The 24,770-nt window shown below is 33.9% G+C and overlaps 1 pseudogene; it reads left to right on the top strand.

Annotated features, from left to right (window-relative positions):
* Positions 1–420: 420 nt before the first annotated feature.
* LOC118734428 overlaps positions 421–24,770 on the top strand; it is a 41,429-nt pseudogene continuing 17,079 nt past the window's right edge.

Here is a 24,770-nt window from a genome sequence, read left to right as displayed (position 1 = left end):
CCTGGTCCTTCTTCTTTCTGTATTGCATCGTGGTGAATTCACATTTCTCATAAATTTGACAACAAAACAAAACGAAGTGAGTATTTTATTTGCTGATTTTTTCGATTTCTATTGTTTAATGTACATTTTATTTCTTTTTAGGATATGTTGAGGCAAAAAAGAAGGCGCAGTTGGAAATGAAGTGATTAGTACGAAGTAGCAGCGCAGGCACATTTGGAAAATTATGCCGATAAGCAAGATAGAATTTTGGAAAGTAAGTGCCTGGTTGGAGCAAATCAATTTAGGTATTAAAAATGTAATTAATTAAATGAAATTGTGTTTAATAGAAATGTTGTTAATCGAGTGGCGTTAGTTGAGATATGCTCCAAACATTTGGCGAACTTTTTTTCGCCTTCTCAACGTGCTAAGTTACAAGTTAAGATGACTGCTACCACGGCCGGTAGGAAGCCCGAAGCAAAGGGCAAACAACCTTCCAGGAAGCTGCCTGCTGTCCCCGAGTCGTAGGTGAAGTTCAGCAAGAAGCAGGTCAGCAAACGTGCTACCCTGATCAAGCATAAACTAAAGCGCTCTGCTGTGATTGCACTCCGCAAACGTGAAAACTTGTTGCATCTGAGAAATATCAAGCAAAATATCTCCGTGATGGGCGCCGTGAGAATAAGTTGCGCCGCCTGGCAAAGGAACGCGGCTCATTCTACGTGCCTGCGGAAGACAATGTGTCTTTTGTGATCTGTATCCGTGGTATCAACAAAGTTGCACCAAAAGTGCGACAGTTTTTTTCTGTTTTCGCCACATTAACCACGGTTTGTTCATCAAATTTAACCGTTAATATGCTACGTATTGCCGAATCCTATATTACATGGGGTTATCCAAATCTTAAATCAGTTCGTGAATTGATCTACAAACCTGGAATTGTCAAGCTCAACCATCAACGTGGCCCAATCTCTGACAGCTTTGTGATCGAACGCAAATTGCACAAAGCGCACGATGTTAAGTGCGTTGATTATATAGCCCACGAAATATTCACTGTTGGATCCCACTTCAAGAAAGCATCCAACTACCTGTGGCCATTCAAGCTCAACACCAACCGGTGGCTGGCGCAAGAGGGCTAATCACTACGTTGAGGTTGGTGATTTCGGTAACCGTGAAGATAAGATCAACAAACTGCATGCGCAAGATGGTTTAAAGAAATTTTTTGGTGTACAGGGAGAAGTATTTTTATTTCACAAAAAAAAATATATAATATATAAAAAAAGAAAATGTTTTTTTTTTTAACTTTCTGAAGGTTTAACCCGCAAATATGCCAAATGAAAGGCAGCTTATATTCACGATGAATAATGTCGGAATTCCATTGCCGTTTGTAAAGGCCATTTCAAAAGGCTCCATTCCACAACTTTAGTTTGTTTTGGTTTTTCAGCTCATTAACGATGCACCCAGGATTGCATTTACCGTCTATGAAAATATTTCATGAAGCGTTCCAAAATTAGCTCCGAGCAACTAAAAGTTGGTTAAGCTTAACTGAAATTATTTTTTATTAAATATTTATTCCTGGTATATTAAAAAACAAATCAGGTCAATATTAATGTATGAAATGAAGCATTAGAGAGATTATTACACAAGCTCAACGTGGTAATTTAGGTATACTTACATATGTATGTATTAACCTATTACTCGCATGGCATATACTTCATCTGCGAAAATAATGACATTTATAATTTATTTAGATGCATATTTTAGCTAAATGTTATATCGTCGCCTAGATAAAAGATCGTTGCATGTTATTTTCGGCAGGTTTCGGGAAATCACAATTGAAGTTTGGAATGCAATTTCTCATAAACTCGACTACATATTTTCTCCAAAGTGTCAGAGAATGCTATGTACTAGCTCACGAAATTCTTAAATTATCTTATTTTTTAGTTTACTGTCAACCATTTATGAGTTTAATCAAATTTTATCGTATACGCCACATGTGGTAACATTTTTTATAAATTAACGATACTTTACACTAATCAGCCTAATCGTGAGTCTCGCCCCAAAAAAAAAAAATAATAAATCGCCAGAAATGTTTTCACCCAGTCATAGTGAATACACGGAAACGAAAAGTGAAAAGGTGGCCCGGTCCGAGAAAATTAAACTTATGATAGGCTGAATATGTCGGAAAATAAAGCAGATATTTAAAAACAGATGACGCTATTTGAAAGATCTTGATTAGTTTAGTACGACAGCATTACTAACGTAATTTGTACCAAATGATTTTAGTCAATTACTCGGAAACTAAAGAAGGTATCCAAAAAACTGTTTAAAAAAAGCGAAATATCTGATTTTAAAATATATAACTGCATCTTTAACTAAAAACTGTCAAAATAACACTTACGGAAATTTTCCATCCAAGCGACGATATTTGAATGTTACTGGCATAATTTCGAGCCTGTATGTTAAATTTCGGGAAAATGTTAAGAAGTATATTCATATGCTGAAAAGATATTTTCCCAGACTCACAATTTATTTAAAGTATATCATCAACCTTATTTCCAATTCTATGAATAAATTGCTCCCATAACTTAATTTGTGCATTCAATATATTTCACAATTAACTTTAATACTAAATTACAAATATTTGTTCAACGACCTTGACACAGTAAAATAAAAAAAAAGTATTTATTAAAGAATAATTATTCTTAATGCACTTATATTTCAGCTAAACCTGAGATGTTCAATCGCACTGCAATATTTTTCTATCCATTTTTCCAATGCTAAAATAATTTTCACCACATAAAATTGCTGCACAACACCCTTTTTGACGAAAAAGCGTTGCTTGCAACACTAGCCCTTTATGGGGACCAAATTTGGTGGAAAAAGTTGCTAAGTTTGTTTACTGGATATACTGAGGATTACGCTTTCGGCAAGTGCGCTAAAATGACACCGGGATAAACGCTTGAAAGAAATATGCGTTGATTCAAATCGCTTTTTTGTTAATGCGGTTCTCTCGTAAGTATAAACAAGGTAATTGTTAAATAAACAGGTTTTGGGTATGATGAAGGATGAAGTAAACGGTAAAACTATAAAATAATTAATAATTTTTACACAACATGAAAAAGTTAGTATTAAGTAATTTAGATGATAAGACATTTGTAAAAGAAAATGGTGTTGAAACGTATACATGGGGTCATTACAAACTAAACAAAAACAATTAATAAAATTGAACAAAACAGCTTTATTTATTTTAAAGAGTATTTTTGATATGGCTCATTCCACGGTAATCGATACCGAATGAAACGAAAATAAACTTAAGAATTTGACTGTATTATTTCTAGTAAGTAAGAGTAAATAAATCTAACTTTCAAGACTGAAAGCCAAAATTCCGAAATTTATCTCAAAATTAAGGTATTTTTTTACTTTAGGTTGTACCATTTACAATCCCATATGAGAGGTTAATTTTTTTCAAAATTTACAAGACTGATTTTCGTAGTCTATTATCTTTTTTGCATTGTTTAAGCCATCAATGGAGAGAACAAATCGTTAGCATTGTAACGGCGTAATTTAAAAATTTTTCGGGCAAGTACAAAATATTTTATTATATATTGAAGCAAAGCATATTTTAATGTCACGCCCGTCACAAAATACACAAACTAGTTATTTTTGAAGGAAAACACATCTTGGACAGTGTAAAAAAGCTGGCGAAAGTAACTCTATGAAACAGAAGAATATGTGCGAATTGCTTTTAACTATTTACATGCTTTTATTTTCCAAAAAAGAACCGATTATATTGGTCACGCCCGTCACATGTCACACCCGTCACAATTTAAAGTTTGATAAATTTCAATAAACTCGGCCAGGGACTGCTACCGCTACTTATCTGCTAATCTGAAATGTGTCATATATCTCTTTGTGACCAGCGATGATAAAGCTAATCATAAAGATATGTTTCTCTAGCGATGGGAAAATTTAAGCTATGCTGTCACGGATAAAAAGAGGCCATTACTTCGCTTGTGAGGGCAAAAATAGTATCTAAAACAGTTTTTACAGGTAATGGACTCGAGATACTTTACAATTACTCACACATACAATGGAGATGAAGAGTCCGATCAAGGATTATCCCCTATTTAGGAGGCAGAATCTTGTACGTGTTCGTAATATCCGACTTTAAAGTTAGTTTAGTTGTCTAATAATGTGTATTTATGTATTCATGCTCAACTTGTCACACCCGTTACAAAGTCTTGTCACACCCGTCACAGTTGAATTTGGAACATATGATCTATAATTTCCAATAGAGGGAAGCAACTTTGGCGTAAATGTTGAGAATGTTTATTTAACTATACAACGAACTATTTAAAACCATAAGCAGAAGACATAATTAGCAGAAAAACTCTGATGCAAGTAAGTAGTAGCTAATTTGGTTTTCGTAGTCATCACACCCGTCACAGTGACTAAAATTCAGATAACTCGTGCGGATTAAATTGTTTTTGAATTTTTTTTTTTAAGGCATTGTGTAAATCTCGGAAACCTCTTAGAAAATACTCGTTTTAAAGAATTTTATATTACAGTTTAAGAATTAAGCCCTAAAATGTGAGTTGAAATGTCACACCCGTCACCGTGGAATGAACCATATACAAATTTTAAACATAAGTGTCCACAATTGCAAGTGTTAAATTTTTGTTTTCGTATATAATTATATTCTATAGGTGTTTTTAGGTAATTAACAATTTCAAATGGAGGTTGTAAATTTCCTAAACTATCAAAATATTCCTTATAATTATGTTTCTAATAGTACGCTACCCAATGAGTTCCAATACCGTTTGCGTCATCTAAATTAACGATACCCCATTCTTGATCTAGTGGTTTTTAGGTAAAGAGTTACGAAATGAAAACTACATTGAAATATTTCAGTTGTTTACAATATTTGGTTAAATCAATGTCTGTTGATGGTCGATTGGGTGGATGACTTAAAAGCTTTTGATTGTGATGCTTGAGGACCGTAAAGAGCCCATATCTTTTTTTAAATAGTTTACGGAATAAACCTTTACCCATAGCAATTGATTCCATATATCTCTTGTGTCGGTTATACTTTTCCAGGTCTTCTTTTTCTTGTTTAATATGTCTTATCTATATATATAAAAATTAAATGTCTTTCGTATGTCGGCGATGCCTGACCAAACGGTTGAACCGATTTCAATTCTGTAAAAAGCACATTTTTGGACCTTCTGTGTGGAAGGTTCATTGATTTAAAAAAATTTTAAATATTTTGTTGTTGTTGCCGAAAAATGAAGAAGCTGAGACATCACGATTTCACAATTTCATAGAGTTTTCCGTATATTGAATGTCACTAAACTACTAAACGGCTGGACCGATTTCGTTCAAATTTGGAACATATTTCAGCACCTTGAAGGGAAATATTTCGACTATGTGGCGCTGGGGTCGGGATATTTATAAAAATTGCATTTACTTGCTGATTTGGCTCATATTTAGAAAACAATTTAGCCAATTTAAAAGAAATATTTGGATTTGGAACTTACACGATAGGTGACAGGTGGCAGAGACATCCCAAAAAACTATTTTACGCTAAGAGAATGTATGTGCCAGGTTGCAGCCTAAACGGACGCACAGAATCGAACAAAATTTTGACGGAGTATCTATTGCCATGACACCTGGGCCTGTAATACGGTAAAAAATTGGGATTCGACAAGGGGGCGTGGCACCTCCCATAGGCGTGAAATTTTTAATCAGCCATAACTTCGAAACTATAAGTCACATGAACTTGAAATTTGGTATGCAGTCATATATATGGTAGGTGCTTACAGTAGAGTATATATAAATGACTTTGTAAAAGTGGGCGTGGCACATCCCATAGGCATGGAATTTGTTATCAATCATAACTTCGGAACCATAAGTCACATGAATTTGAAATTTGGTATACAGTCATTTATATGGTAGGCGCTTATAATATGGTATAAATAAATGAGTTTGTAGAAGTGGGCGTAGCACATCCAATAGGCGTGGAATATTTTATCAGCTATAAATCCGAAACTATAAGTCATATGAACTTGAAATTTGTTATTCAGTCATACATATGGTAGGTACTTATAGTAGGGTATATATGAATGAGGTTGTAAAAGTAGGCGTGGCACATCCCATAGGAATATTTTATCAGCTATAACTCCGGAACTATAAGCCACATGAACTTGAAATTTGGTATGCAGACATAACTATGGTAGGTGCTTACAGTAAAGTATATATAAAGGGGTTTGTAAAAGGGGGCGTGGCACATCCCATAGGCGTGGACATTTTTATCATCTATAATTTCACAACCATCAGTCACATGAAATTAAAATTAGCTATGCAGACATATCTGCGGTAGGTGCTTACAGTAGGCTATATATACAAGAGTTTGTAAAAAGGGGCGTGGAACATCCCATAGGCGTGGACCCTTTTATCAACTATAACTTGGGAACCATAAGTTCCAAGAACTTGAAATTTGGTGTGCAGGAATATCTACGGTAGGCGCTTTAAGTAAGGCATATATAACTGAGTGGAACATCCCATAGTCGTGGAAAATTCGGAATCATGTCACGTGATGCTTATAGTAGGCTATGTATAATTGAGTTTTTAAAAGGGGGAGCGGCACGTCCCATGACCTGGAATGTTTTATCAGCTATAACTCCGGAGCTATAAGTCGCTTGAACTTGAAATGTCGTACGCAGCCATTTTAATGGTCGGTACTTATATTAGGGTATATATGTATAAATGAGTTTGGAACAGAGTGCATGACACCTCCAATAGACAAGGAATTTTTTTATCAGCTATAACTTCGGAACTATAAGTCCCACAAACTTGAAATTAAGTATGCAGATATATCAATGGTAGGTGCTTATATACAAATGGGTTTGTAAAAGGGGGCGTGGCACATCCCATAAGCGTGAACAATTTTATCAGCTATAATTTCAAAACCACAAGTCAAATGAAATTGAAATTTCGTACGCAATCGAATCAATGGTAGGTGCTTATATTAGGGTCTTAATATATAAATATCCCGTGTCACTGTGTTCGTTTACGCTAATCTCCGAAACCGCTTAACCGATTTCCATGAAATTTTGTGGGTGTGTATTGTTGGTTCCAACGTAGGAGATAGAATAGTTGTGAACCCGGGAAAAAATGTTTTTTTTTCCATCGAAACTTTTTCTATGTTTCTCGCATCGTGCTTATCTAATATACATATAAAAATCGAACTCTTCCTAAAAGGCTCGACCGATCTTTATGAAATTTTTTGTGTTATATATGGTAGGTATGAGAATCGGATGTAAAGTATATTTCATACCGCTAGGTGCAGGGGCGTGGCACCTCCCATACAACCCGAATTTTTCATATTGCACATCTCTCGAAGTGTTCATGGTAGACTACTCGAATATGGTATGGAGATATATCAAAACATTTGCATATTCATGGATAAAAATTGCGGTTATTTGAAAAAGTTACGTGGCACCTCCCATACAAACTGAATTTTTCATACTGCATATCCCGGAAATGTTCATGGAAGAGGTATCGAACTTAGTATGGAGATATATGAAATCAATCGCATACTCATGGAGATAAATTGTGGTTATCGGAAATGGAGGCGTGGCACTTCCCATACACATCGAATTTTTCATACTGTATATCTCTGAATGTGTTCATGGAAGAGTACTGGAACTTGGTATGTACAAGATATATAAATCGCGACTGGTCATGAAGAAAAGTTGGGGCTATTGGGAAAAGGGATGTGGTAAAATACTCGAAAATGGTATAGAGATATATGAAATCAATCCCATGCTCTTAGAGAAAATTGGAGTTATTTGAAAAAGGGACGTGGCGCCTTTCAAACGCACTGAAACTATTACGTATCTTTGTATGCATGTAGAGTTTTGCTAAGTTATTTAAGACGGCATATATGCCTTCTGACAACCACCAAACCGTAATATTAGAAGACATATGCGTCACTAAATATCATGAACGGGAACTCTTGGTGAAAATGTTGGACCAAAGTCCAATACACGGTTAAAAATTTCGGTTTTAATTTTAAACTCTTGGACTACATATATGACCAAACGACATAAATTCAGTTTCAAATACAAACCTTATAAATTAAAAAAAAAGAGGGCACATATGTTGGGTTTAGAATTTAAACAGTTCGGTTTAAATTTTAAACTCAAACATTTTCATAATTAAGAATAAAAAATAAAATTTCATGCTCCGTCTGATGGGGATTGAACGCGGACAGCCTTAGTAGCAACCAATTGTATCAAGCAGCACACTCAGCTACAGCCACGCATGTAAATGTGCTTTCATACTCTGCAGGGAAACCGCGGACTAGTGAATAAAATTTCTAGTTCCGTACTAGGTCTTTATCGCCCAAAAGGAACTAGTCCGATAGGATCTAGATCCCCACCAGTCCAAAATCTGCTAAAAGTGGTACTTTTAAAAACTTCTTTTTTCAGTTTTAGAAATGGTTCGGAACTATAGAAAAAGGGATGCAGAACGAACTTGATCTTATTTGTCCAATTTAGAACTAATTCGGAACTATCGAATAAGGGATGCAGCGGGGGGCTTCTTTACTTTACATAGCTATGTGTTCGGCGGCATTTTCGTTCAAATAGGCTTCTATACTGCGCTTTGCAGATGCTTTTTCATAGCCTAGTAATACAAAACAAAAATTTATGTTAACATTTCAACATCTTGGGACCGTCTGGAATCTAAGAAATAACAGCGAGCACCTACCTATGCAAACTCAACTACAGCTAGAGGTATATAAACGTACATTTCTTACAATCATTCAAACAAACGCACACACGAAAGAACCAAAAAATTGAAAAATCATGATACTTTTTTCTTTAGTCTGTCGATTTTAGGACTGGTTCGGAACTATAGAATTTAGGACTAGTTTGGAACTATCGAAAACGGGATGCAGCGGAGGGCAATTGACACTTCCTAGGACATCGCCATGTTAAATTCGCCAGTTGCTTGCATGCAAAAGAGATTTAACGCGAACCATTACTGGGTCTAAATGTACTAGAAGCGCACAGTTCAGAGTTTGAACCAACACCACATTTCGCTGTGTGCAAACATTTTCTATTTCGGTTTAGATTTTAAACCAAATTTTCTATATATGAAACCTAGAAACTAGAATTAAAACATTTTGGTTTGATTTTTAAACAACGAACTTTTTGGACTAGAATTTGAACCACAAGATATTAAAAATTGCTTAAAACTATTGACTGGTTTAAAAAGTAGACTATAAAAGATTAAAAAAGGCAGTAGTCCCAGCGCGGTTTAAAAATTAAACTCAAATTGTTGACTGTGTACAAAAAATTTACTTTGGGCGGGACGAAGTTCGCCGGGTCTGCTAGTCTATATATATAAAAATGACATGTTTTTCGTATGACCGCGATGCCAGACCAAACGCCTGAATCGATTTCAATTCTGTAAAAAGCTCATTTTTGGACCTTCTGTGTGGAAGGTTCTTTGATTTAAAAAAATTTGAAATTTTTCGTTGTTGTTGCCGAAAAATTAAGAAAGCTGAGACGTCACCATTTCACAATTTCATAGAGTTTTCCGTATATTGAATGTCACTAAACTACTAAACGGCTGGACCGATTTCATTTATATTTGGAACATATTTCAGCACTTTGAAGGGAAACATTTCGACTAAAAATTTAATGGCTAGGTGGCGCTGGGGTTAGGATAATCCTGAAAATTGCTTTTACTTGCCGATTTGGCTAATATTTAGAGCGTATGTTAGCCAATTGAAAATAAATATTGGGCCTAAATTGTACCGGATAGGCGGCATTGTGGACGAGATATTCCCAAAATTCTTATACACTGGGATAATGATAGATATCTGCTATATATTTGTGGACATATGTATGTATGTGCCAGGTTGCAGCCTAAACGGACGGACAGAATCGAACAAAATTTTGATAGAGTATTGCCATGACACCTGGGCCTATAATAGGGTGAAAAAATTGGGATCCGATAAGGGGGGCGTGGCACCTCCCATTGGCGTGAAATTTTTATGAGCCTTCTTCGGAACCATAAGTCACATAAACTTGAAATTTGGCATGCAGCCATTTCTATGGTAGGTGCTTATAACAGGCTGTATATAAATGAGTGTGGAAAAGAAATCGTGGCACATCCCATAGGCGTGGAATTTTTTATCAGCTATAACTTCGAAACCATAAGTCGAAGAACTTGAAATTTAAGATACGGACATATCAATGGTAGGTACTTACAGGAGGGTATATATAAACGAGTTTGTAACAAGGGGCGTGACTCCTCCCATAAGCGTGGAATTTTTATCACCTGTAACTTTGGAACCACAAGTCACATGAACATGAAATTTGGTATGCAGCCATTTCTATGGTAGGTGCTTATAAGAGGGTACATATAAATGAGTTTGTAAATGGGGGAGTGGCACATCTCATAAGCGTGGAATTTTTTATCAGCTATAACTTCGGAACCGTATGTTATATGAAATTGAAATTTGGCATGCATACGTATCTATGGTAGGTGGTTATAGTAAGGTATATATATATGTGTTTATAAACGAGGGCGTAGCAATCCCATTTTCACGGAAAGTTTAATTACCTACATATAACTTCGGAACCATAAGTTCCACAAATTTTAAATTTGGTATGCAGCTGCTCATAGGAGGTTATATATAAATTAGTTGGAAAAAAGGGGCGTGGCACATCCTATAGGCGTGAATATAATAAGGGATATATACATGAGTGTGGAAAAGAGGGCGTGGCACATCCCATAGGCGTGGAGATTTTATCATCTATAACTTCGGAAGTATAAGTCACATCAACTTTGTTATACATACGCCTATATATTTGGTAGGTGCTTATAGTAGACATATATAAGTGAGTTTATAAAAGGGGGCGTTTCTGAACCATTAGTCACATGAACTTGAAATTTGGTATGCGGCATACTTATGGTAGGTGGTTATAGCAGCGTATATATAAACTAGTTTGTAAAAGGGGACGTGGCGCATCCCATATTCGAGGAAATTTTTATCAGCTATAACTTCGGAACCATGTCACATGAAATTGATCTTTAGTATGCGGACACATGTATCTATGGTAGGTGGTTATAGGAGGGCGTGGAAATTTTTATCAGTTTTACTTCGTAACCATTAGTCACATGAACTTGAAATTTGGTATGCACACATATCTATGGTAGGTGCTTATAGTAAGGTATATTTAAATAGGTTTGTAAACGAGGACGTGGACTTTTTTTATCAGCTATAACGTCGGAACGATAAGTCCCACGATCTTGAAAGGGGAGTGGCACATCCCATAGGGTAGAAATGTTTCTCAGTTCTAACTTCAGAGCCATAAGTCACATAAACTTTATATTTGGTATGCAGACGTATCTATGGTGGGTGCTTATAGTAGGCTATATATAAATGAGTTTGTAAAAGGGGCGTGGCACTTCCCACAGGCGTCACATTTTTTACCAGCTATAACTTCGGAACCATAAGTCACATGAGATTGAATTTTGCATGTATATATATCTATGGTGGGTGCTTATAATAATAATAGATTGGCGCTTACACATATGTTAGTGTTTGGCCGAGCTTCTCCTCCGATTTGTGGCGTGCGTCTTGATGTTGTCACACAAAGCGGAGGGACCTACACTTTTACGCCGACTCCGAACGGCGATTTTATTTTTATGAGAAGCTGTTTTTCATGACAGAAATACACTCGGAGGTTTGCCATTGCCTGCCGAGGGACGACCGCTGTTAAGAAAAAACCTGTTTTCTATATTTTTGCGATGTTGCTTTGGCCAGGTTTTGAACCCAGGCATTGTAGATTGGAAGTGCGCACTGCTTACCACTACGTCACAGCGGTGGGTGCTTATAGTATGGTATATATAAATGAGTTTGTTCAAGAAGGCGTGTAACATCCCATTGGCGTGAAGTTTTTAAACGGATATAACTTCGGAACCACAGGTCACATGGACTTGAAATTCGGTGTAAAGATCTATGATAAATGCTTATAGTAAGGCATGTATAATTTTTTTTTAATGGGACGTGGCACATTCCACAGGTGTGAAATTTTGTATCAGCTACAACTTCGGAATCATAATTCACAAGAATATGAACTTTGGTATGAATACATATCCATAGTACGGTTTGTATACATGAATTTGTAAACGGGAACATGGAGTATGGGCGAGGAGTTTTTAAACAGCCATAAATTGGGAACCATAAGTCAAATGAACTTGAAATTTGGTATGCAGACATACCATGGGGGGTGTTTAGTGTAAAGTATATATGACTGAGTTTGTAAAAGGGGATAAATATGTATTCATATATTAGATCACTCGCATATTTCAAAGTGTGTTTTTTTTTTAACCTTACAGTCCTTATACCATATCGAAATTAAAAGATTAAATCGTTTTTTTGATCCAGCGATGCTGTTAAACGAAAAGTGTTCATTCGTAATGAATAAAACTCCTTGCGAAAAAGCATTCTACCAGAAAAGTGCAGCTTTATTAATACAGTTAGCGAATAGGCAGCTAAACAGGATGTACCGTAGTAGACTAATTTTTATTTAAAAATTCTATCGTTATTTTAATCCACCTAATTTTAATAATGAAATAAGATTTGTAATACAAGAAATTATGACAAATTTATAGTTGTTGAAGCACGATAAAGCTAAAAGTATGGTTCATAAGGATGCCTTGATTTAAACAGAAAGAAAATAGTTTGATTCCTTTAATTTATGCTGAACTGAATATTTGTACTACTGCTTTATATTTTGATTTGTTTAACCCGAACGACGGTGGGTGCTCTGCTAGTTGTTTTATAAATACTTGATCCGGTAGTTCCAAGAGCAGCTAATGCTATTATAATGGGAATTAATGTAAGAAATCCACCGATTTTAGGTAGTGGAATAATTCTTGGTATACAAATTTTTGGTTTTTTCCTTTTTACGCCTGTATGTATAGCGTTTCAGGTATTCCTAACCCAAAATTTACTTTTTTCTTCATCGCGTTTGTTACAAACCAAGCGGCTGATTTTGTCAGCCAAATTTTGTCAGCTTGATGTCTTTTGTTTAATTTTTTTGACTGCGAATATGCATTGTCGTGTTCTCTGCAAGCTGCATCCAACTGATTTATTCCTTTGTCTCCCCTTGGTAAACTTTTAGCTAATTTGGTTCCTGGTCAACAAAATTGAAGTTGTTTACAAAACCACCTCCAGTTTTATACTGTTTTCGAATTTTTTCTTTTAAATATATTTTATAGACATTTTAGGTTAAAATTTTTTCTTTAATATATATTTATATATAAACTTGACTGCAGTTAAAATCCAAATACTTAATTTTGTTATAAATGATTTATTATATAGTGAACAGCTTTTAGTTAACAAAATGCGTTTGATAAAGCAACCAATAACAATTGAAGTGAAAGATGTTGATAAAGTCTATATGAGTGGCGAAAAACATAAAACTAAACATAGTTCTCTTTTACCAAATACAATACAAGGGAATAAATGTACATATCGAGCCTTAACCGCCAAAATAACGTAAGCGACATTTTTTTCAAAATTTTCTTTTTGATACAGAAATGTACCTAGATGCTCTAGGAATATTTCTGCATCAAAAAGAAAATTTTGAAAAAAATGTCTCTTACGTTATTTTGGCGGTTAGGGCGCGGATATGTTTACAGAAAATGAAAAAGTTTTAAGGCCAGACAAAGCGGAGGCAAATTCTATAATAATATTTGATGATGTTATATGTGATAAGCAAAATAACATAAGAGATTATTTTTGTATGAGACGACATAAAAACATTGATTGTTTTTATTCATTTATATATTTATTTTAATATTTTTATAATCTAGAAAATATACAGGTTTTTTACAGATTATTATGATAAAGCCAAAAAGAGAATTGGCGTTACTTAAACAATTCATTTAATATTAATTTAAACCGAGGTTTTGGTAAACAGAAATCAAGTACAGTGGAATTCAAGATTATATTATATTCTTTCAGAGTTCTTAAAATCGGTGAATTTAAGGCATATAAAGTTTTAACCCGTCCTACTAAAAAGTATCGTGGTTTCGAAGACTTCCTACATGAATATTGAAGAAAATGCGTTCTAGTAAGAAAGGACAGTCAATCGCCCCTCGTACAATGTCAAAGAGAAATGTGAGCGAGAGTATAGTCCTTCTAGTGTTTAAAGATTTTAAGTTGATTAGCTGACATCTAGCATTATAAGGAGGAATCGGATCAGTAAAATGTAAAGAGCGCAGGGCAAACCGAATAAACGTTTTTTGTATTCGTTCAAGCCTCCTTATATGGCAGTCAAAATATGGTCTCCAGATGAAGACAGCGTATTCCAACTTGGAGCGCACAAGTGAGGTAAACAGCAGTTTCAAGGTGTAAGGATCACTAAAATCTGAACTAAATCGGCGAATGAAAGCAAGCATGGAATATGACTTTGCTATAGTGCAGTTTAAGTGGCTCTGAAACAGGAATTTAGAATCAAAAATCACACCGAGATCGGAAATTTCACTAACTGTGCTTAGCCGGGAACTACCAATGTAATATGAGGTAGGGATAAGGGAACGTGATTTAGTGAAAGAAACATGAAAGCACTTTTTTATATTTAAATGTAATTGGTTTTTACCACACCAGGAGGAAACATTAATAAGATCCGATTGGAGCTTATCAGAATCTAAACTACCTGAAACAGTTGTGAACACTTTCAAATCGTCAGCATATAAGAGAAAGTTCGAGTGTCGAATAGAAGGGGACCTAATATGCTTCCCTGGGGAATGCCAGAAGATGCAATGAAAGGACGAGAAGAAGGATAATGATCCGCCACCACTGCACATTTGCGTGACGATAGGTATGATTTTATCCAAGACAGAAAAACGGAGTGAAAACCTAAACATGCTGATTTGGATACTAAAATTGAATGTCTTACTTTGTCGAATGCCTTGGAAAAGTCTGCATAAACTGCATCAACCTGATTATGATTATTAAAAGCGGACAAACAAAATTCAGAGAAACCCGCAATGTTTGTCACGGTAGACCTACCAGTCATAAAGCCATGCTGGTTAGTTGAAATTAATCGCTTAGTCGCAAAGTACAACTTTTGCTTAACAATGGACTCAAACATATACAAAAATTCCTAAACATTTAATACGTGACAATGCTAATATGATAATCATGTTCAAACAGGATGAATTAAACATAAAGCATGTGTATCATGTTATTGGTGATATTTCATTTACGAAATTTCTCAATTTATGTAGCGAATGCTGAAAAGATAAATATGGTTTTCTTGTTATAAGTAAAGATTATGAAATCAACAAGGGTCGTTACAGAAAAGGATTCGATAATTTTATATATTTGTGAAAGAATAAACAAAAAAGCTACCTCATATAAACCAGTTAGATAGCAGATATAGACCAGATGTATAACAGATATATACCAGATACAGACCAGTGCAGTAACAGGCCCATAAACAATCACACGCAAACACACACATACACATAGATAATTCAAAAATGGATAATAAATTATTAAAAAATATTGTAGAGACACGTCAAGTGTTAAGAAATAAATTAAAAGCTATGAAATTAAACACTGAAAATCATTTAAGTATGTCGGAAGATACATTTCAACCAATAACAAAACCTTTGAATGAAATTGTGAATAAAATGAAACAAGAAAATAAAACGAATATAATGTATGAAGAAAAACCACCTAAATTAATAAAACAGGTATGATATTGATGAAGATGACGATATTAGTTATGATAATAAACCTTGATGCAGTAAAAATATAAACAATTTCAAATCAAATAGCTAAAAAAAACCCTGAAAACAAGGCAATTAGTAGAAAAACAAAATTTGAAAGTAACAGTAAAGATAACGCTTACGCTTACTATAATCCAAAAGTGCAACGTATAAATGTAGATTAAAATTATGAAAATAATGCTGACGTACTAAAACGTATCAAAATAAGTAGCCAAAGAGCGAATCGAAAGCGGAAGCAGCCAGCAGAATGTCAAAATGAAGGTGCGATAAAACGTTTGAATCTAAGCAAAAAACAATGTTGTTCATAGTAACCTTGAGAATAAGCTTTAAATAATATCGCATTTACTTTTAGGAAAACGACAAAGCGAAACACAATTGAGTTGCGGTAAAAACCGTGTTAAAGTCCAAACCAATGTAAAACGAAAACACACTAATGATGATTTTGATTTTGAGCATAAGCGTAAAAAACATCACACTTATTTTTGAGAAAACGACAATGCAAAACCCAATTGAACAACGATAGAAAACGTGTTAAATTATCTAATAAAAAGATCAAAATAAATTCTCCAAATAAATCTCGTTTATCGATCAATCTACTATTACTCAAAGATAATAAGCATCTAGATACAATTTATGGTTATAATGTAGATAACAATGGTAAATGGATATTGGGAAATGAAAGATTAAAGTTCAACTCTGATAACACAATGAAAATTGGTCGTAAAAATGGAAAATAACTCCAGGATTGTTTGAATTAGTATTCCGCTTAAAACCCTTAATTTACACTCAAAGAGATTTACAGAATTATAAAGAGATTTTGCTTACAACAAACGCTCGCAAGCGTCACTATTTACCAAACACTCAAATTGAAGGTGGAAATCATTAAACATCAACATATAATACGAAAACTACTTAATATCAACAGAAACGTCTTAACGACCGGAGGTGGTATATCGCTGAAAACTTTAAATAATAACAAAACGGATTATGTTTTTTGGGATAATCCTAATAAATTAGTAGACAGATTACGATTACTTGTATCATCAACGCGTGTTGAAGATAATAATCATCACAACGAGATAATTTCTATTATCGAAGAAATTAAAGAAAGTTATATAATTGTGTAAACAAAAAAATTAGTAATGTAAATAAATTTGGTGAGAGTTCCTCATATCATCATAATTTAGATAAAAAAAATAACAATGTACTTTTTTAGATAAAATGCTTGAAATTGACATTGATAGATAACAAAATAGTTTAAATCTACATTTTAAAAAGATTAGGAATTTAGGTACACCAATAAATCCTACTGATGCTGTTACGTATCGTATGTATAATATCTAAATGAAAATATTAAAAAATTAAATACTAAAATCGATGAGATTAAAGATAATCATAATATCGCTCTAAACGTTGTTAATGGACGAATCAATTCATTAAATACAGCAATGAACAAAGATGCTAAAGAAGATGTTGAACTAATTCAAAAAGCTATTAACAATAGATTATTTAGTGCTAATAAAGAATTTATGTATAAACAAAATTGAACAAAGACTTGCAAACATTGAAAGTTTAATGCTTCAATATCTTGTCAATCAATATGTTGATGATTTTAAAACAATAAACATAAATAAAAATCAGAGAAAAGTTGCATTCATATTTTAAAGGTTAGAGTAACACACAAATACACATACACCCACACAAATTGATATGAATACGGAATAAAATTATAGTTTAGAGAACTAAAATCTCCATATTATATTTCCCATTCGTACTGTCATCACGTATGTATGTAACGTGAGAATAGAAATCGCTGCATCTTTTAGGCGCATCAATATTACATAGTTACATCCCGAGCTAATAAAAGGAAGGTAAAAAAAAACAGACTTAGTCAACGAATTCACCAAGCAAGCGTGAAAAAATTTAAAAGGAGACGAGTTGTTAAGAAAGGACTTGACGATTTGTGGCAAGCTGATTTAGTAGAAATGGGACAACATGAAGCTGACACTAACAAATATCGATATCTCCTAACTGTAATAGACACGTTTTCGAAAAAATCTTGGGTTGAAGCAATTAAAAATAAAACTGCTCACAACGTAGCGAAAGCTATTAAAAGTATTTTCGAAAAGAGCCCTCGAGTTCCAAAGAATTTACTAACAGATGACGGTAAAGACTTTTTCAATACTCAATTTAAGCATCTAATGGAACTCAATAAAATATAGCGTTTAAAAGGCATCCCTAATTGAACGTTTTAAGGTAAGACCGCACTAAGCGACGCGACACTGCAGCGGCACTACGCGATACGGCGCGACACTTTTTGGTGTACCGCACTGAAACTGCAGCGGCGCAACACTTCGCTGCGAAATTTTAATTTATTCGTGCAAAACCTTCAAACAAGATGGATACCAGTGAAATTGATGCGGTGATAATTTCGTTTTTATGCGAGTGAGAAGAAAAAATGGAACAACGGAGAGCCAGAAAAAGGCAAAAGTTATGGTTGTATTTCTGATTCGAGGTATGAAGAAGGAGAGTTTCATACACTTTTACCTTGTTTAAAAAAAGGACACGAAAAGATTGTTTACTTTTATTCATATGTCTCAAGCCAAATTCAAGGAGTTAATCACAATAATGCAGCACCTCATTGAAAAAAGGATACAATTTTGCGAAAGGCAATATGTGCAGAGGAAAGACTCATGGAAATGATAAGGTAAATAAAATTTATTTCATATATACATACTAATTCATCATGTAAATACAATGTTAAATGTAATTATACACTAATTCATTACATATGTACCCTTATGGTCAGCTGATTAAGTTAAGTACCAGTTTTGGCTATTTTTCTTTTGTCTATTTAATGTTTATAATTTTTTTATAAAAGTTTAGCAGATTACACAACCGGCACCACATAAATCTACATTTCAAGCTTCGTACAAAATTTATAAAAATGAAACAAACTTTAACAATTACACCCAACACTTGTTATTACAAATTTTTTCAAAAATTTTAGGTATGTAGTTTTATAGTTCATTAAATTTTAGGATGTTCAAGTATAAATTTCAAGACGCTAGGAAATCGCGTTTATTTTTAATAATTATTTTGACTGACGGTGTTGTGCATTTTCCTCCATATAAAATTACGTAGCCTACTAAAATTTAATTGGCTATAAAACTGCATTACTAAAATTTTTCTAAAAATTCTGAATAAAAAGTTTAAAATTTTTAGGTCTAATTGTTAAAATTTCTTTAATTTTTATGAATTTTTTACGTAGTTTGAAATGTGGATTTACGTGGTGCTGGTTGTGTAATGTGCTAAACTTTTATAAAAAAAATTATAAACATTAAAAAAACAAAAGAATCATAACCAAAACTGGTCAAAATGTCACTTAACTTAATCAGCTGAACACAAGTGTATGTATGTCTTATATGAAGGGCGTTAGGTGTAGAATATTTTCAAAGACTCTATTCAGCATCATAAGTAAAATTTTGTGGGACTAGAAAGCCATCGGAGGTTATAAAGTACCTTGTTTCTGGCTCTTCTTCTACTACGGTTTCAGCTTCGTCTTCTTCTATTACGGTTTCAGCTTCTGCTGCAGGTGTTGTTAAATTTCGCAGCAAATTTTCGTTTTCAATTTCGGATACAATTGCGAAAATTTTGTTTTTTGCCCTCAGTTGTAGGTCTAGAGGTAGGGCAAAAACAGAGTCTGCCATGGCTTTGAAAAATGATTGTATAGGGCTAGGTTCCTTTGGTTCCTGCGTAGCTGTAGCTGGACGAGTATCCAAATAATTTTTTAAAACCCCTGCAACTGATAACTGCGTCATTTGGCTCTTTTTTCCGGCGCTAATACTGTTAAACAATGCTGTCGATGTAGAGGATTGGGGGTGAATTTTCTATCTCTGGAGATATTTCTGTTAAATCAGGAGTATAACTTTCATTGCAGCTATCATCTACGAATTCGGACTCTTCAAAGTTACTCCTTGTTTCTCTTTTTTGAAAATACGGTCGTAAGAACTCCATTTGGTTCTCATACTTCCTCTTTTTATTTTTAGAAGCACCGTCTCCACTTTTGAATTTTCGCTTTTTCAAATTTCTATGATAGCTATATCTAAAAGATTTCCACTTCTCCTTACAGACATTATCTAAAAATAAAAAGTATAATACATTGCATTAATTTTATGTGTTGACTCTTTCAGATTCCTGGCAACTGGAAAAACTATTGCGGAATCCTTTCATTTGCGGTATACAACAATTCAAGAAATTGTGCATACAACTTGTGCAGCATTGTGGGACATATTGTCAAAAACCGTCATGCCCATACCAGATGAAAGCAGGTGGAACTGCATAGGAGCACTAGATGGGAAGCATGTGCAAATTTTCGCACCTCCAAAAACGGGCTCAGTGTATTTCAATTATAAGAAGTTTTTTTCTATAGTCCTGCTCGCCCAAGTCGATGCAGATTACAAATTTATTTATGTTAATGTGGGCGAACTGGGGAAAACAGTGACGCAGGGATATATTCGAGCTCAGGTTTTGCAGATAAACTCGAAAATAATACTTTAAATATACCTGCCCCAAAATCACCGTCAGGAACGGACGTTAAACTCCCACACGTGATAGTAGGTGACGAAGCTTTTCCATTAAAGCAATATCTGATGAGGCCTTATCCTGGGTCACAACTGCATGATTTGTCTAAGAAATTGTATAACTACAGGCATAGCAGAGCTCGGAGAGTTTTGGAGAATGCCCAATACAAGTACGGGAAAGTCTCAAAGAATATTTCAGTTCTCCTGAAGGAAGCGTGGTCTGGCAGAACGACTCTGCAGCTCAAGAATGTTACCGAAGGGAGAATTAATAGTTTTAACTTACTAAACAGAAAATGCTAATAAAAACCTTTATAACAAGCAAAAAGTTTACGTTTTGTAGTGTTCCAGTAGTGACCATTGTGTTTATAATTAGAATTATATTATATTATTTTTCTTCACGGTGTTCATATAACTCTCATTTTTTAAGGCGTTTAGTTCGGGATTTTCACTCACTAATAAAATTAATTTTTCCTCGTCTAACGACATTTCGGTTCAAATATATTTTGACGTGTCGCGTCGCTCAGCTGGGTATACCGCACTATGTGGCAGCGGAACTGCGCGACATTTTTGTCTAGTTGGTCAACTTTGCCGCGCAGCGTTGCGTCGCGTAGCTCCGCTGCAGCGTAGTGCGGTATGCTCCATAAGAATCCATGCAAAGAATATTTTGCCGCGCTGTGTAGTGTCGCCCAGTGCGGTCGTATCTTTAATCGAAAATTAAAGGGAATGATGTGGAAGGAGTTTAGTTTTCAAGGTACATACCGTTGTATTGATAAATATAAAGAGCTAGTTGATAAATATAATAATACATTTCATAGAACAATTCAAATGAAACCTCATGAAGTGAATTCTTCAAATGAAAAACGATTATTGCAAACTGTTTACAGTCATTTAAAAGCGTTAAGAAAAGCTAAGTTTAAAATTAATGATCACGTTCAATAAGCAAGCATAAACATGTTTTCGAAAAAGGATTTACACCAAATTGGACAATAGAGATTTTTACAATTAAAACCATACAAAATACAAATAATGAAATTAAAGGTTGATTTCTGAATATGAACTAATGAAAACTAAATTCCCCGACACATACTTAATTGAAAAGATTTTAAAAAGACAAAGAAATAAGATTTATGTAAAATGGTTGGGCTTTTCATCAGAACACAATTCATGGATAAATACCACATCTCTATAAGACACTTTTTCATTCCGTTATTTAACATTAAGATGCCAATAATGTTAACAATAAGCCGAAACTCTTCATTACTTATTACAAATTATTTCCCCCCATTGAATTAAAGGGCGATTATGTTTGCGGGCCAATAAGTTTCGATACATATCATTCAATACCAATAAACACTAAATATCCAAACAAACACTAAATATCCGAGCTAATTATAATATATTACAAACCGAGATCCAATCAACAGACACAATTTATTTCGATAAAAATCATACAGGTGGTTCATTATTAGGTTTTAGCAAAAGACAATTAGAAGCCAACACGAAACATAGTTCAGATCAACCAATAAATATAACAAAAATTAATACATTATCCGTCAATTGTAATATTGTTAGCGGATCATATGTAAATAACACTTCAGCCCATATCTTACATCAGTTTGCTTTTAGCGTTAGCCCAGGATATAAAAACAATCAAACACCAACTAATGTTATATATTTACCAGTTAATACTGCTACAATACACACTCTCGTATTAAAAGTTACCGATCAAGACGATAATTTAATAAATTTCCAAGGTGAGAAGATAACGATAAGGTTGCATTTGAAACCCTCTTCTTAAAAGATAAACATGATTATTTTTAATAAAACACCATCTCACAATAATTTATCTTCATTCAATTCACTAATGTTATCAACGGGATATAAGCAAATCGAAATTAGTCCTTGTGAAAAAAAAACGAAGACAATATAAGCGAAAACTACATTATCAATCACATAAAATTTCTCCAACGATTAGGATTTCGATTAAAGTGAAAAAAGGAAATGGGAAATATACTAAGCGTATTAGGAAGACCGGAACTCGATACTAGCATAATTAAGTAGTGCAGTTCAAAACGAAGATTTATATGTCTTAAAGCATAACCAGACGGCAGCGTTGATCCAGATCAAATCGTTAATTCAGAATTATCTCGGGAATTAACTGCAGTTGATCCGATTTAAGTCCTAGAGTTAATACCCAAACTTAACTCGGATCAAGGGAATATTCGATGACAACACTGACAACAACTCAGAGAGCGTAGAATACAGAGAAAGTACAAAACTAGCATGGGCATATACCTCTTCATCGGCAATGCAGTCACCATACTAATTCAGATTATAATCCAATTTAAATCGAATAAGAACTTATTTGAATTAATACGGTGACTGCTTTACCGACGATGAGGTATATGTTCATGCTACATTTGCTTTTTCTTTGTGTTCCACGCTCCCTGAGCAAACAAATACATATGTAAACCAAGCAGCCGCTCCCTTCGTCCGCGATAGCCGAGTGACGAGAGTTGCATACTACAACCCTGCAGGTCCCAGTTTCGAACCTCGGTTGGAGCGATCGCCAAAAAAATTTTGTGTTCATTGTTACTTAAATTTTTTTAAATTTGTTTCTATTTATATATTTAATTTTACTATTTTTTACTTTCGTTTGTTTTCCTTTATTTCATATTTTTGTTTATTAATAGTTAATTTAAATTTTTAGAGATTAATTTGACTAATAAAAGTTAAAAACAACTAGCTAAAAACAACTTTAAAAAATATAGAAGTTATAAGTAAATAAATAAAAAGTTAATAAATGAATATTCTACTGGCCGCGGAATTCGAATCTATGACCTAGCGGCTCGTAAATCCGCATTTCTGCCGTCTGTAAAGGCACAATTTTGATCAAATCAATTGCTGCGTTAATCCGGATAAACGTTGCCGTCTGTCTATGATTTTACCCAGCGAAAGTTTTATATACATTGAAGGATTTGTTTTTATTATTTATGACCTTATAATAATTATATTCAACAATTTTTATTGAGCTTGAGGCCGTTTTAAATGAAAAGTTTATTGTGGAAAAGCAACAATAAACTTTTCATTAAAAACGGCCTCAAGCGAACTTAATGCCTTAAAAAATGCTGCATGGTCAGGAATTGATGACTCGATGTTACTTAGTAGCGGTCATTTCAACTTTTGCCATTGAAATTATTACTTGGATTTGCTGAAGATTTTAATAAAATTGTAGTCAATGCTAACCATGAAATCGGTACGTGCAAATGATAATAAAAATGTTATAAAATCATCCGTTGCAACAGAAATACCGGAGTTAAAAATTTTAAACATTACCTAGAAAGTGCCGAACATTCAACTCTCTGACCCCTACAAATTAGAGATGATTAAAACAAAAATAACACCTCTTAGTATATCATTTAGAAGTTGGGATATGTATTATAATCCGATACCGCAAAGTACATCAATTTTATGGAATGTTAAACTAACCCCTGAAAATGAAAGACCACGTTTTATACTTTTAGCATTTCGAAACGATAACAAATTTCAGCATTGTAATTTAAGAAATCTCAACTCCGATTTATATTCTTATGATGATTTAAAACTTAAATTTAGTCAAAGTCGTTATTTCTTGCTCTACGATATGTATAGAAAATTTTAAACAAATTATTATTCATAACAAGCACAACCTGTTCTAACACTCGAGGCCTTTAAGGATTCACCAGTAATTGTCTTAGATATATCTCATCAAAATGAAACAATCAAAACCGAACCAATTGATATTCGGATTGAGTTGACAACATATGTCATCATACCAAATGATACCTCACTCTTTTGTTTAATCATACCTGATAAGACATTCGAATATATACCCCTTACCAATGAAATAACGAGACTTTTGTTAATGTATTTGTGAATACATTTTGTAAGATGATGCTATACTTTTTATTTATATATAAGATATCTTCAAATGTTATTACAACGCTTTTATCAACTTGCAATGTTGTGATCCAGAAACTTTCAATGTTGTGTTCCAGAAACTTTCAATGTTGTGTGTCCGACACCATAAAGCAAAGCTTTGAAAAGCTCCTATAAAAAAACATAGTGAATAGGGCGAGGTAGATGACATCTAGATGTCGCCCTATGTACTACGTTTGCTACACCGGAAATAGACGACACGCCATTTCTTTAAATAAAATTAATTGGTGCTCGTTTGTATGTACATACATATGTAAATGCATGTGTGTGCACCTTTCTATTAATATCGTTGAATTATTTTAATATCTATTACAAACTTTTATTCAGACAGGACTAAAAAGTAGAAAATAAATAATATAAAAAAAAAACTTTTTAATATACAACGCTTTTATAAATGGACTAAAAAGT

The sequence above is a fragment of the Rhagoletis pomonella genome, unplaced genomic scaffold, assembly GCF_013731165.1.
Source record: "Rhagoletis pomonella isolate Grant_MI unplaced genomic scaffold, Rhpom_1.0 Rhpom_scaffold_00001, whole genome shotgun sequence".
NCBI classification, from domain to species: Eukaryota; Metazoa; Arthropoda; class Insecta; order Diptera; family Tephritidae; genus Rhagoletis; species Rhagoletis pomonella.
This window is presented reverse-complemented; position numbering and strand designations above follow the sequence as displayed.